Raw genomic sequence first — 15,959 nt, forward strand, 5'->3', positions numbered from 1 at the left:
GTATCCCAATCTACCACTATTGGGACTGACCCCATAGTAACCTTGAAGAATTCTTTAATCTCAATATTTAAAGAATCCATTACCTCCTTATCTGCTAATATAGTATGATCTAGGACCCATCTACTTTCTGGGGTCTGGGGCAGGTGTAGTTAATACCATTGATGATTGATTCAAGAGATGCGCTGCCATGTATGTGACATCCTGAATGTCATCTTTCAAAGCTAAGTCTACCAAAAAGTAAATCTTTTCCTGACTAATGCCCATATTTCTTGTTATGGAAGGAGGAGCCCTGTAGTACTCCTGCTCTCTCTCTCCATGGATCACAAAGGGCATTTTGTTTTATCATGTTTTAAAGATAGGCCTATGGTTTAGGAGTAGCTATTGCTCTGCTATTAGTTGACCTATCCAGTTTCATATCCAATATCATGTTGAAGCCTCCAGCCATAATGACTGGATACGGAAAGTCCAGAAGGTTGGTAAAAAACACTTTGAGCGACTCAATATCATCACAATTCGGACCATAGTACACAATCGATGCCATCAATATATCATACACTTTGATTTTTGCTATAATCCACCTTCATCTATAACTATTCCCATTATGAGGGCCATCACCTGTTTCTTCACCAAAATTGCCATCCCTCTACTGTTTGTGCTCTGGTCTGTACCTACAAACTGCTACACCCATCTCTGTTTTTTACATAGCTCAATGCATTCACTTTTAATCAAGTGAGTCTCTTGCAAGATTATTATCTGTGCGGAAGAATCCTTCAAATATTTCAATATCTTATCCTTCTTTCCTTTTGTATGTAACCCATTAACATTCCATGTTAATAGCTGAGTTGACATCTCTCTACTTCTAACTCCATGCTCCATACCTGAACTTTATTTTCTAAAGTATTAAAGTAATGTTTAGCTGGGATTTTTGAGGATCTTTTTTTGTTTTTTTCCCCTATGTTTCCCACCCGGTGTTCCCCTCGCCAATCCTTGTCCGTGTCCCCCCTCCTTGGAGAACCCACCGATGCTTCCTCTAGGACTTGATGTTAGTCCATTTTAGAGTGCTCCTTGATACCTACCACTATCAATAGAAAAACTTAGATAAATGAAAACCCCTCGATACTGACCTAACACTAAGGATAAACCCAGAAAGAGAAAAAAGAGAAAACTAGAGGGATGAAAAGGAAAAAGAAGGGAATCAAAAGAGAAAACTAATGGTCTGCGTTTACTCTTTCATCTCTCGTTATGACTTTGCCATCTCTCACCAATTAAACTTCTGACTCTCCCCTCTTAATTACCTAAAGCAACTTATCTGCCTCCTTGTGACTCCCTAAGCTATGCATTTTGTTATTATGCATAACTCTTCGAGGAGCAGGAAATCTAAGCTGGGCCGATGCTCATACCTTTTTAATCTTTTCTAGGTGCCTCCCCAGCTCCCATTGCCTGTTTAAGGTGGCTCGAGATAGATCGGTTCTGACCTCAAAGAGGAACTCATTCCCCCTCAAGGTTTTCATTTTCAGTGCTTTGACAATTGTTTTTTTTTCAGGGCATAGGTATGAAAATGAAGGCAAATCTCCTGTGGTTTAACCCTGTTGGTGTATTTCCTGAACAAGTCTCTGTGTACCCACTGAATGTCTTTTACTTTATCTTCCTCCTTATCCTCTATCTGGGTCCCTGTCTGTATAAGAGAAAAAACAAATGCATTTAACTCATCACCTTCCTTTACCTCCAGGCTGTTCAAGATTTTTAGTTTGTTTCTCCTTGAATTATTCTCTAGTTGTTCTAACTTGTCTTGTATTTCTTGCTCCTAATGCCTCAAAGTCTGAATTTTGGTCCTATTTTTCTTCAGATCCTCTTTCAGATCTCACACTGTATCCTCGAGGGCCTGAGTCCTTACAGAAAGGAGATCTATTTTTTCTCAATGGCCTCGCAGAAGCTCTGCATTTCTCTTTGATTTGCTTCTAAGACTGCAAAGCCTTTCCCAATGTCCTCCGTAAGTGATGAAAACAGCTTCTAAGGCATTTGCCAAGCAACTGGTGCCATATCACTCTTTTCAGCGGGGGTTAAGGCTGAAACTAAAGGTAGCATGCCTTAAGTTCATTGATTAGGGCACTAGTCTACCCTTTCGCTGTTTTGAGATTTCTCCAGATTTCCCAATGTCTGGGGTCTCCACACCCCCGGCTTAGACAAGTCCCCTTCTGCTGCCATCTTTTGCGGAACTTCCTTCTCAGCCCCCAACTCCTCTGCCACAGCTTTGCTTTGTTCCCAAGTGACCACAACAGTGGATCGAACCTTGAAAAAGGAACTTGATAAGGGGGTAATTATCGACCTGCTTACATCTAATGACTCTGGCTTTTTCCTGGATTTCCCATTCCTCAATGAATCTCTAGGAATGTACTCTTTGGGTGTACACACTTGGGGCTGGGGATAATCACCTCCCACAATACTCATTCTAAGTGGGGGGAACTTTCAGAGAGAGTTCATGGGGTGGCTTCTTTTTAAAACCGGGTGATTTACAATGCCTTCCTTTTTCCTAGATGTTTGTTTAAATCAGCCACATGTTCCCTGCCCAGCCTTGCCTCAGCTTTCCTCCCTCTTCCACATACTTGTTGCGCCACTTTTGTTGCTTCCTAAGATGTTGCCGCTGGGTTTGCTCCTACTTCTTCTCACCTGCTGCCATTTGCCTCTTCCACTCCTCTTGTGACTAACTCCAAGCCTGCCGCACCTACTGTCATCTATGCACACACTGCAGGGGAGGCACTTGTGCTGATACTGCCCCTGCTCCCCCAGAACAGAACTTGCGCTGCTGCCCTGTGAATCTTCATGAGCTCCAGGGCGGCTCCAGCATGTGCTCAGGCTGGCTCGCCGGGCAGAAAGAGACTACTTCATGTCCTGCCTGGAAGACTTTGCGGTAAGACACATTTGTCTACGTCTGCACTCCAAAGGGGATTGAAATTAAGGCTTGGTAGACATCCTGTGCAGTGAACGCTCTAGCGACCTGTCATTGTGTCAGCTGGCATGTCCAGATCAGGGAAAACAACCACTGTTACCAGCTTTAGACATTGGAATTACAGGAACAAGGAGAGCTGCTTACAGGAGGAAAGGAGAAATTTAGAACAAGAGCTGGTTAAAATTATAGAGGAAGAAAGTAGGCACTCATTAGAAAGAAGGCTGAGCTCACTGAAACGGCAGCTGGAAGGTATTTTACAAACAAGGAGTAAAAAGAGGTGGGAAACTAGTAAGCATGCCCATTTCGAATATGGGGAAAGTGGGGGAAAGCTATTAGATGGAAATTCAAATTTGACCAAAGAAATTGGGTGTGGGCAGTTGGGAGCTAGATTGACCAGTGGCACAGAGATAGAGGATGTTTTTAAAAGATTTTTTGAAGTTCTATATTCTGAAGAGGGGACAGTCACGGAGGAAAAGGTCAAACACTGATTGGGGGCAGAAGGTTTGAAAATCCTTACATCAAATGAGAAGGCCTTTTTGAATCAGACTTTCCCCGGGATGAGATCAGAGGGGCAATAAGCTCAAGTAAAGGGGATACAGTAATGGGGTCTGATGGTATACCATTAGAGCTATATAACATTCTTGAAGATTCATTAACTTCATATATGACGTTCATGTTTGTGGAGATTTTATAACAGGGTATGCAACTGCCAAAATCCTGGAATGAAGCGATAGTGACACTTATGTTGAAACCAGGGGAAAACCCTGCATGTTGTAAGTCCTACAGGCAAATATTGCTTCTGAATAGTGATTATAACATTTTTGCAAAAGTTCAGGCAGAGAGAATGAACAAAGTAGTCGGAGAGATATTACACAGCAATCAGAAGGGGTTTGTCAGAGGAAGACATTAGCTAACATATAGCCTTATTGGGTCCATTTATTGTGCAAATATTCATAATATTCATTTAGCAGTTGTAATGTTAGATGCAACAAAGGCCTTTGACAGTGCTATTTTGCAGATATCCTCAAACTTTTGCAAGGTTTCAGGATGTGCAGGATATCAAGGAACTCCCGGAAGTAAATCTTGGGAACATATTAATGGAAATTAAAGCTTTAATGTAGGGTTAATTTAGTAAAGATGGTGATATTTCCAAAAATCACTTTTCTCTTCAATGTCATTTCTCAGCATTTTGAGAAGGCCTTGGTTAACAAAGTACAGCAGGCTATAAATGCCTTTGTCTTGGCATACAAGGGGATAAGAATTTCATGGAAAATGTTGCGCAGAAGAAATGAAATAAGGGGGCCTATCCTTGCCAGATATTCAATATTAAGCCTTTTCTTTGCAGTTGACAAATGCTAGAATGATTTTTAATACCCCAAATGACTCAGAATTAAGGGACTTTGTTTAGTGCTATGGTAAAAACGGTTAGTGGGCACCAGCACACTTTTTATTAAAATCTGAAGATCCAAAGTTCTTTCAAAAACATCAGACGGTTGGCTAAATTGGAATATTTTTCAAATCTGGCTTCCATATGGGATTCCCCAGATATGCCGGAGTACCTGAAGGACAAATTAGCTTTACCAATTAGAAATGCTGGAATACGCTATTGGGGTGAACTTTCTCCAGACAGCAAGCTTCTTCTCCGAGACAACATAAGCAAGATGCTGGGGCAGAGTATGAGATCGGACTTGGGAACTGGGAATCATAGGAAGAAGAACTTTTCGTGAAACCACCAGGAAGAAAGGAAATTTCAATCTGGTATTGGGAACTGCAAGAAATCATGGATGAAGACTTCAAGCTAGCAGAAAAGCTACGGCGAGGATGCTTGCCGAGGGAGAAGCTACAAAATATATGGCATGTATCAATGCACACTTTTTTTTCATTGTCAAACCTGCCTTTTTAAGGTGATATCATGTCTTTTCACTTCAAAGAGCCTTTATGACGCAGGAAAGATTGTCAATGATGGGGAAAGGAAGCGCTGCCAAATGTGCTAAATGTGGATTAGCAAAGGTGACAGACATCCATATGTTTCTGCAATGTCCAAGAATTCAGAGGTTTTGGGATTACGTGGGTAAGACCTTTTCAATCATTCAGTGGTACATGTTAAGATAAGGCTTTGGCTGATTCTTTTAGGAATGGTTGAGGGGCATACAATTTTCTATTCTATGGTACTGGCAAGAAAGGAAATATGTCAAAAGTGGGTGAGTGGTAGTCCCCCTCAACTCGTGGAGTGGCTAGGTGCCCTCATCTATATGTCCAAAATGGATTTAATTGGGAACCCATCTAAGAAGAAAAGGTTTTGGAGATTACTGATGGAGTGGAAGGGACATACGTGGGGGAGGAGTAAGAATGCAATGAGCATATATGTTGTCTAATGGTTACACCTTTATAGCTGCCATGGCTGTGTTTTTAATGCGGATTCCGGAATCAGGGAATATGAGAGAGACGCAGCCTCCTGGGTATTTTGTCTACTCTCATACCTGTCCAACGGCAAGAATCAAAAATAAAGTTTTGGGTGACCTTTGTCTTGAATGAGGACAAAAAATATATATATTTAATTTGTTCAATTCATTGATATGCTGTGTTCTGTATTATGTTTTGCGGAATAAGTTCCTAATTGCATTCTTTTTCTGCATGAATCAACCCATCATGGGAATATGTTGTTGGGGGAACAATGAGAAGTTTTGAAATCTTCCAAGTTTTTTTCTTGTTGCAGCCTAACGAGGAATGTAGCTGTGTGACATGGTCTTATATACTGTTTATATACTGTGTTAATGATTCCAATATGCAACGAATTGCTTATTGATGTTTTTAGGTTCTTTAAAGCACTGGATTGGGGCAGCAATAAAAGGTATTACATAATGATAGCCTTAGTTGTCTTTAATGAAATCAAGGTTCTACCTGCATGTTAATTTGGAGAATCACCATTCTATACTAACATGTACCCCTCCCCCACCCAAATTGTGCCTTCTTTGTCTCATCCTCTTTAACGCTTTTTGTAGTTCTTTACACACCTGATCAAACCACCTCTAAGGAATGCCACCTTTCTAACAATCTCCTCTTGAATTTGGCTTATACTTCACTTTTAAGAGAGTCATTACTATTTGAACCATATGTTTATGCAACTTTGATCTTAGATAATTCTTGAAGAGTTTTGTGATTAATTGAAACCCTTATACTATAGTTATATGTTTAAAGTGGGTAGAGAGCAGGCTCTGTATTTGTATTATGGTTTTCAAAATGCACAATTTCAATGGCTTGGTGGTCACTTATAGACCTACATTGATCACCATAAAAGCATCAATGGCCCTAAACTGCTCTACTGGTACACTTACATAATCAATTGTGATTTGCATACTGCTATGTCAAACATAGCAACCTCAGGACTATCACTTTGAAAGTGCCAATTTAGATTAAGTTGTACTAGGGTTGTTAAAAGCTTATTACTTCTACTTGAGTTATAGCTAATCTGTTGCACAACTGTGGTGTCTCATATCACATCTGATCGTCTAGAAAATCATCTAATCCAGAAAGTGACAATATGGGATTAAAATCATCAGCTATAATGAACAATGCAGATGGAAAATGACAGTGCATATTTGACACATTATCTATTTGTTTCTGTTCAGCTTCACACTTATTATAATTTGGAGAAATGAAGACATTTAAATAAATTAATAGATATTGGGTTGTTTACTAATTAAATGATGAAACAAGCTAACAAGTAAATGCAAGTGGTCTTCATTAGAGACAATTTTACCAATAGAATACAGAAGCTTGGATCAACTGGCCTCCTGATGATTGAATATTTCCCCAAAATAAGCTTACGTTCCCAAGAAGAAAGTGCTTTATACCCATGGATGTACCATACAAGCATCTTTGGAGGTGTAGGAAGCCCATTCCCATTACAAAAATGTGACCTCTAAATGTTCCTTTTCTGTGTACTGGCGTGATCAAATCTTTGCTTTTAGGGAGGTACTGACTTGCTGTTAACATAGCCATTTTCATATTTAAATAGATCAATTTGAAGTCATATAATTATAATCCGATTCATTGCATCGTTACTTTCACACCATTCATTGTGACTCTTTCGGGTCCACCTCCCCGGGTTTATACCTAGATGGGGAAGATACATTTGAGTGAAGGTCAAAGCACCCCCACCCCACCATGATTAGAATTGAATAAGTTACTTCATATCCTCTATGGGCATAGCTACCATTGGTGCAGCAGGTGCAGTGCACCAGGGCCCTTTCACCTCTGATAACTACTGTACTTTCTACCCTGACAGCAGTCAAATTCACCATTTCCCTTACTTGCACCAGGGTCCAAGAGATCCTTGCTACGATACTGATACCCTTGCACCTTACTGACCACAAGAAGTTATTAGATGTCAGAGGATCTCATTTCTTACAGAGCAGGAATACGTATGAATGTGGCTAAGAGTCTAGAGTGGTACAGAGGTCAAGATTAAGCTTTCTCTTCCGCACAATTTTGTTACCCGCCAATAACAATATTCTGACTAGCAAGATTTTTTTTAGGATTAGATCAATGTGTAGATTTCAACATTTTTAAGCTATTCTGGGGAGCAAGTGTTTCTACCACATTACTACAAGATACCTGGCTTCTCTTATTGCCACCAGAGGTAGAATTTCCCTGGAGTAACGCTCTCGTATAACTTGCTGTTTTCCTTTTGTATTTTTTTTTTCTGATTGTTATTATTTGACATCATTCTTGTGATCATTATGTTTTTATCAATGTGTTTATTATTTATTTGTTCTTTTCTTAAAATTTCTATAAAAGCGGTTTGAGTTACGAAGGGGATTGAGAGTCAATTTTGTGTTCCTTAGATATTTTTATAGTAGTACGCAGGGTAGAAATTCCCTGTCTTTTGTGTAATCGGTGGGCTAGATTAAATATAGTAAGAATCTTCGATTTGCATACCATTCAAGGAGTGTATAATCCGGGGCAAGACCCCTTGATAGAAATGTGCTGTAAGCTACTGTTTCCGTTATCCGCATGACCCCTGGTGGGTCAGCTTCCGTCAGGAGGAGTGTTTGGGCTTCACTTGCAGACTTGGGGCCTCATTTACAAGGCCATTGCACTGCTGGTGCATCACTTTTTTTAACGTGCCGGTGGTGCAGTGTGCCTGCCCATATCTACAAGGCTACGTAAAGTCACCTTGCATGACTTTTCATGGCATCGAAAATATAGAACCCTTTCATGCATTACTCTGGGTGAAAGCGGCGTTCCATGGGTGTTGCTGTGGGTGTTCCCGCACAACATCCATGGAACCTGAGACATTTCCAGATTTACAAAGTGTTGGAAACCTGAGAGTCCATCAGGATCTTATGCCTCCCCGGGCATGGTTTCAGTACTGATCTAAGATGGTATGATTGCGCCGAGCTCCGGTGGACTGGGGAAACCTCTTTACGCCCGTAGAACATTTCGGCACTCGCCGAGGGACGAGACTTGCAGAATCTCTTCCTCATGCTGTGGTGAGTCCTATTCTTCAGTCATTTTAGGGCCATCATGGCCCTAGGGGATTTTCTCTCTGTTTGAAATAGCGACCGCAATTTTGGAAGGCGAACATATTTTGATTTCACAGGAGGCAGCCTTTTTCATATAATATAACACTCCTGGTGCCTTAAAAAAACATCAACTGGACTAACAGCTGAACTTCTTTATACACAATAGTTTTTTCTTTTCTTTTTATGCCACTAGCAAAATTATTGCAAAGAAGATATGCCCATTAAGCTCTGGATTCCTTCCCTCTCATGATGATTCATATCTGTGGAAAGTTTTCTTCACTATATGTTGGCTTCGTCGGTAATTTTCATTATTTGGAATTACTCACTGATTTTTTAATCTACATCATTTCTAATGGACAGGATGGTTGTCCCTGTGGTTCTGTGATGTATTCCTGTGTGCCTCACTTTTTCTAGAACTGTGGTTTTTCTGTACGATTGTGTGACTCTATCTGCTTTACATTTTCCGAAGGGTTTTTCCCTGCATATAACTTGCGTAGTGCTTTAAATAACCTTCCTCTTTTTTTATGGGGAGATTAAGAAACCATAAACTCTCAAGTTCCTCCAAACATATTGCGCACACTGACTCGGATTCTACTCGCAAAGAAATGGAGGACATTCTTTCTCACAAAACTCACTCCACATCAGGTGCTATACCAAAATCGCAGCTCCCAAGCAAGGTATCTGTAGTATCCACCAAGAGATCAAAAAAAGACTCTCCTTCTCCGGTTCACTTCTCCTCAGCTTCCATGGAGGTAATTCTATTACAGGACCGGAGGCTTCGGATTATTGCTTCTCTTTCCTCACTGTCAAAATCACAGCAGCCAATGAAAATGCTACATAATAAACACAAACTTCATTTCCCATGATGCTCTTACCACCAAACATGTCCCATCAGACCCTATAGGAGTCACCATCTCCTTCCCATGAGCCTCTTTCTTTTCTGCTCATGGCAGAGATAAGTGGTATTTTTCATTTGCATTAAGTGTTGTATATCGTGATGACAGTCAGCTGTTTCCCATAAGTGCACACGCTTGTCTGCCAGTGTATTTGAGTGTATTTATATGTCTTTGACATTGTGGTTTTAGCGTGCTGTGTATTGATGATTGCGGTTTGAAAAGTGCTTGCCAGCGCAAGTGTATTTTGCCCGGATCGGGCAGTTTTCCATGCACAGCTCCCATTGGGGAGTGTAGGTGTTTTCACAGAGGTAAGCGGTGTGATTTATGCCTGTCTAGGCTGCGCACCTCTCACGCTGATTGTCGGAAGCCTCCCCTAAGTGGGCCCAACAGACACACTTGAGCCTGACATCGCCCGACGTGCGTAGCCCAATTGGGCTGCATTTGGGCTATGCACGTTGAACGCTTCCCCTAGCTCGCTCCAAGGCTCAAAAAGCCTGGTTTATACTGCGAGCAGCATCTGGAAGAAAACGGCTGACCAGCTGTAATAACAGTCGGCCCAAGGAGTGAGTGCACACTCCAGAAGGTGTGTAATTTGCTCTTGATGAGCTGAGACTGGAGCTGGAACAATACCTGAATGCAGCTTTGCTGAGGAGTTAAGTACTCTCTTGATTTTATATGTACACGTGGGTTGGCTCCCCCTGACTCCTCCAATACTCACTTTGCCTTAGATCTAACCCTGGGCATAGTTTGTGTTGTAGCGCTACGCGTAGCTACACGAAGTGCACTTCGCACTACACGAGCTACGCGAGCTGCGTAGTAAATGCTGTTCGCACTGATTGAACAGTGTCGGATGCTTGTCTGCACTGTGCAATCATTGCAAACGGCATCTTGCACAGTGCAAGCGGTCGTTTTCTGCCGCTCGAGTAGATTTGTACTCAAGCGGCAGTTTTCTCAACGCGGACTGGTAATTACTTAATGCGAGCGGTCGCGAGCCTACGCGACCACTCGCAATGAGAAACCTGACCTCCCCGCTTTGAGAATCTCGCCGGGAGGTTTATTTTCCACGCTCGCGATCGGCAACTTGATGTTGCTGATCGCGAACGATGAAAAAGTCTCACCGGGATGTAATTTTGCTCGCTCGTGGTCGCCAACTTGACGTTGAGGACCGCGAGCAAGCAAAAAATGCCCTCTACGCTACACAGTTTTGTACTGTGCTACGTGCAATTCACGTAGCGCATAGTTGCGCAAACTACACAAAGTACGCGAGCGTAGCGTAGTCCTACGCCCAGGGTTACTTAGATCCTTATATTATTAAAAGTGAGATAAGTGACTTTGCAATGGAAGAGTGGGTTAGATATGAGGATGAGGAGGATGAACCCTGTTATGATGGACAGCAGGAGACTGTGTTGGAACAAAACATTGTTGACGCTCTGGATGCATCGGTCCAGCAGTCTGTCAACAGGGGAATTGAAAGTATGGTACCTAACACTGTGCAACAAGCATTGGCAGCAGTATTAAAACCTATTACCAGGCAACTGGAAAGCTTCGCAAAGCACCATGGTTTTCAGAACCTGCTTGAACCCCAAGAAGATGTCCCCACAGGCAGTAGCGGCTCCTGGAGGGAGTGCTGCCGGGCAGTGACGCAGGGCGGGGGGTAGTAAACTCCAGATTATGGCCGAACGGAGATAAGTATACAAATAAATAAATAAAACAAATTTAATTGTGCGTGCTGCATCGCATTTGGCGATGCAGCGCGTGCAACGAAATGAATTTTATTTATTTATTTGCATACTTACCTCCATTCGGCCATAATCCAGAGTTTACTATCCACTACCCTGCCCCTCCCCTGCATCCCCTCCCTGCAGCACTCCCTCCAGGAGCCGCTACTGCCCACAGGCAAAAGTAAATTGTAGTTAGGGCCATGACCCCATGCAGGTGCATTAGCTAGCTTGCCACAGGCGAATACAGATGAACATGGTTATTACACACCATCGACCACTGAAGGTGGAAAAGTAAAACGCAAGCAGAAAATGCTTATAGACTCTGACACTATGGACACTGACTCCACGGACAATGAGTGACCACCTAAGAAGAAAGCTAGGAAGGCAGTAATCCTAGTGCCCGAAATGACACCTCAAAATCCTAATACCCCTTTTACCTTCAACCCGGCGGACATTGTCCACCCCCCTTTCCTCAGATTGGGCTCTGGCCCCTGAAGTGGCGGAATACCTCCACGACAATCTTAGAAAAGGCTTCAACAAAGAAGTGAGAAACAGGTTACAGTCCGAGGGCCCTCGACCAGACAAGGTCACGGAGACACCTGATATCGATACCAGTCTTTTGAACTTTCTCAAGAAGTTTGCAAACGACCCCAAAAAGGGTATTGATCGCACCTGTTGAAGCTGCCAGGACAAACTCCTGGATGTGGCAGGACCCTTAGCCAAGATTCTGGAAATGGCCCTTGTGGTGAAAGAATCAGCTATTCCCATGGATCAAGACAATCTAGCAGACTAGACCCAGAGGGCGATATGTCTCCTAGGAAACGCAAATTTCGCCATTTTTACAGAGAGGTACAAATCCCTTCTGATGAAGATGGATTTGAACCTTACAGAGTTTGCCTCAGTCGAACCAGGCACCCTCGCAGAGGGCAATCTCTTTGGTGAGAGATTTGCTAAGGATCTCTCGAAGTATGTGGGTACCTTAACGTCTCTGGACAAGGCTCAATCAGGAATAAAAGAGTGTTTCAGGCTGACTTTTTTCACAGGGGACGCTCGCCAGGCCGTCAATACTACCAAGTAGAGGTGACTGGAACTCTACCAGAGGCTGAACTTTTACCCCACATGACAAAGGTTCAACAAGCATCAATTCAACAAAGGTGGCCACAGAGCATGATTTCAGGCCCAAAATTCAACAGGTGAGAGTTACAGAAATATCTCATTTGCCCTTGGGGGGTTGTACTCAGCTCTTCATACACAATTGGAGAGTGTTGTCACATGATGCATGGATTATAGAGACCATTCTAGGTTTTCACCTACTTCAGACTTCATTCCAAAACAACTACCCAAGACAGCTCAGTTTTTCCCAACAAAAATCTGCTTTTATAGATGCAGAAATAGAGGAATTGCTGCAGAAGGGCATGATTGCTTATTGTGACAATGGGGCTCGCGGTTCTGCAGCAATGTCTTCCTGGTGCAAAAGAAGGGTGGTGGACACAGGTTGGTGTTAAATCTGAAAGAATGCAACCACTTTATGGTTTACAAGTATTTCAAGCTGGAGGGTATCCATCTCTTAGCAGATCTACTAAAAAAGGGAGATTGGACGGTCCAGCAGGCCCTAAAGGATGCTTACCCGACAATTCCTTTATTCCCCCCTCATCAGCATTTCCTGCAGTTTCAATGGAGGAACCGGTGGTTGCAATACTTGGCCCTTCCTTTCAGGCTTCCCTCGGTTCTATAGTGTTTCACCAAAGTAATGAAGCCGGTGATAGCCCATCTCTGAGAACAGGACATTTGCATGATAGTGTATCTATACGATATACTTATCATGGCTCAGACTCAATCCCTAGCCAATCTTCATTTACAGATGACAATGTCCCTTCTGCAAAATTTGTAATTTGTAATCAATGAACCCAAATGGACTTCCTCGGTTTTGTCATAGACTCACAGAGAGCTCACTTGAGTTTTCCCTTCTCAAAACTATGAGATCTCAATAAAGAGCTTACATCTGTGTTAGCCAAACAGATGGTCTCTCTCAGGACAATTTCCAGAATAGTGAGGTTGCTGGCATCCTCAAAACAAGCTATTTTCCCGGGACCTCTTCATTACCCGGCCCTTCAGGGACTAAAAATGCAACACCTGCAAAATGGTCTGTTATATGGATCTGGTCCCTCTGATACAGGAAGTGAGGAAAGAGATGCAATGGTGGTTGGGCCATGTAGAGGCATGGGACAGCAGACCTATCTTCGGTTCATTATGGAATCAGACGCCAGCCGGTGGGGCTGGGGTGCACGCTGCGGAGATATCTCCACAGGAGGAAGATGGTCTCTTCAAGAACTATCCCTCCACATCAATTGTCTGGAATTGTTGGCAAGGTCATCTGCAATATGGACGCTCTCCCCCAAAGAGGTCTCTTGTTGCATCCTTCTCAGGATAAACAATATCTCGGCAGTGAGATATATCAACAAGTTGGGAGGTACAAGGTTGTCCCTGCTAGTGGAGATAGCAAAAGATTTTTGGCACTATTTGCCTGAGTCACCTGATATCGGTGATAGTGGAATACATTCTGGGACAGTCGAACATTTTGGAGGATTGGAATTTCAGGTATCTAAAGGATTACAGCGATTCACAACTCCAAACTCAACTGTTCCAATGTCTACAGACAGTGTAGGGTCCTTGCAAGATAAACCTCTGTGCATTCAGACTGAACCGGCAACTGCAGACGTTCTTCAGCTGGAGGCCAGACCCATTAGAAAGAGCGACAGACGCCTTCTCCCAGCATTGGTCAATTAATCTGAAATATGCCTTCCTCCCTATTACCCTAATCCCCGAGTGATGACCCAGATAGCCTGACAGCAAGCACAGGTGATTTTGGTGACCCCCCTGTGGAAGTCACAGCCCTGGTTCCCGACACTATTGGAGATGAGTTGTGGATTCCCCAGGGTGCTCCCTTGGTCTCAGACGATGCTCCATGGCCCTCACAGAGAACTGCACCTGATGGTGACATCAGGGCAATTGTCCCTGATGTCATGAGGCTTTCCGGCAACAATGGGAAATGCCAGGAATTTCAGACAAAGCTTCCGGATCCAATAAGCAAGCCTGGGCCCCTTCCACACGGAAGAGAATTTCATCAGCTTGGAAATGCTGGGTATGTTGGTGCTTGGAACAGTACGTGGATCCCGTGGAGTTATCCCACATTGTAAATGTCTTTCCGATAAAGATTCAGAAGGTTTAGCATAGCGGTCAGTAAATCTTTTCAGATCAGCCATATCTGCAGGACATACAGAGGTGGACGGAAAACCAGTAGGTATGCACCCAGTGCTGTGTAAGTTACTTAAAGGAATGTATGGTGGTTAACACTCCAAAACCAAAATATTCATATTTGTGGGATGTATCACTGGTCACATTCCTATTTGACAAATGCCCAATTATGCTTTGCTATCCAGGAAGCAGCTATCAGCTAAACTACCTATGCTTTTGTGCTTATCTGCCTGCAGACGCTCTTCAGATGTGAGAGCCCTGGACAATACAGGTAGAGTATTCACTAGGAAGGAGTTTCTTTTAATCTTACTGGCAGGACAAAAACATTGTCACGTAGTATTGAATATAATGCTTTTCCCGGTAATGATAAGTTGTGCGTAGTGCAATGCCTTAAAGCCTATGAAGAATGTACACGGTCCTTGCGACCAGAAGGTTCAATACAACTATTGCAGTATCTGCAGCTACGATAGCCAGATGGTTAAAGTCGGTTATGAAAGAAGCTGGTATTGATACCCAGATATTTGGGGCGCATTCTGTACGTGGTGCCATGGCATCCAAAACTATTATGTTAGGCTCAACTATTCAAGACATTATGAAATCTGCTGATTGGTCATCAAAGACTACGTTTAAACAATTTTATTATAAACTGGTGGGTGCTATAACTATTGTGGTCTTTGATAAGCGTTAAACAAACTTTAATCCAAAGCCTCGGTCCTATAGTAGAATAAAATATTTGCTAGCATTCGCACCAAGAATTTTCAATTCTATTAAGGACACGGAGGCGAGGATTATCCCACCTGGTTGTATTTCAATGTTTCTTGCAATAAAATACCCACCTGTATGTAATTGTATTCTGTTCAACAGAGATTATGGGTTTTCTGTCTGATTTATTTCAAGTTCAGAAAAGAAAACAGAATAATCGCTCTTTTGGTTGAAGAAGTTGGACGAAGTCCCAGTTCTTGGTTAAAGTTTTTCCACGTTGGAGGATAACACTAGTGAATTTTTTAATTAATATTGGCGCTTGGACTAAAGGACTTGAGCAAAGAAAGAGGCTCATGGTAAGGAGATGGTGACTCTTATAGGGTCGGATGGGACATGGTTTGTGGCAAGAACACCATGGGAAATGTTTGTTTTTATTATAAAATGTTTTCATTAGCTGCTGTGATTTGGACAGTAAAGAAAGAGAAGCACAATCCCTGCCTCCGTGTCCCTAATAGAATTGAAAATTCTTGGTGCGCATGCTAGCACATTTTTTATTCTTGAGGAAATTCGTGCTTTGAAACCCTTCATAGAGGAAACCAATAAGACTCTGCAGTATTTAGATGACAAATGGTCTTCGCTGGATTCACGTGCACTACTTGTGGAACAAAAAACTGACTCTCTTCAAACTACATGCTCGCGTATTTCCTATCTAGAGTCAGAAATAATTCTCCTTAAAATGCACACAGAAGATTTAGAAAATCAAAATTGCAGAAATAACCACTGCATTTACTGTTTCCCTGAGAATATAGAAGGTTCAAATCCGACTGCTTATTTTCAGACTTTTTTACCCAAGCATTTGGATTTGTCTGCTACTATGCTGCTTAACATACAACAGGCTTGTAGACTTGGT

General features: G+C 42.5%; 1 long non-coding RNA gene across 2 annotated transcripts in view; it reads right to left on the minus strand.

Annotated features, from left to right (window-relative positions):
• LOC146831253 (uncharacterized) overlaps window positions 1-15,959 on the minus strand; it is a 107,709-nt gene that overhangs the window by 46,536 nt on the left and 45,214 nt on the right. The gene's annotated exons all lie outside the window — the stretch shown is intronic.

This window comes from Triturus cristatus, chromosome 5_1, assembly GCF_964204655.1.
Source record: "Triturus cristatus chromosome 5_1, aTriCri1.1, whole genome shotgun sequence".
Lineage (NCBI taxonomy): Eukaryota > Metazoa > Chordata > Amphibia > Caudata > Salamandridae > Triturus > Triturus cristatus.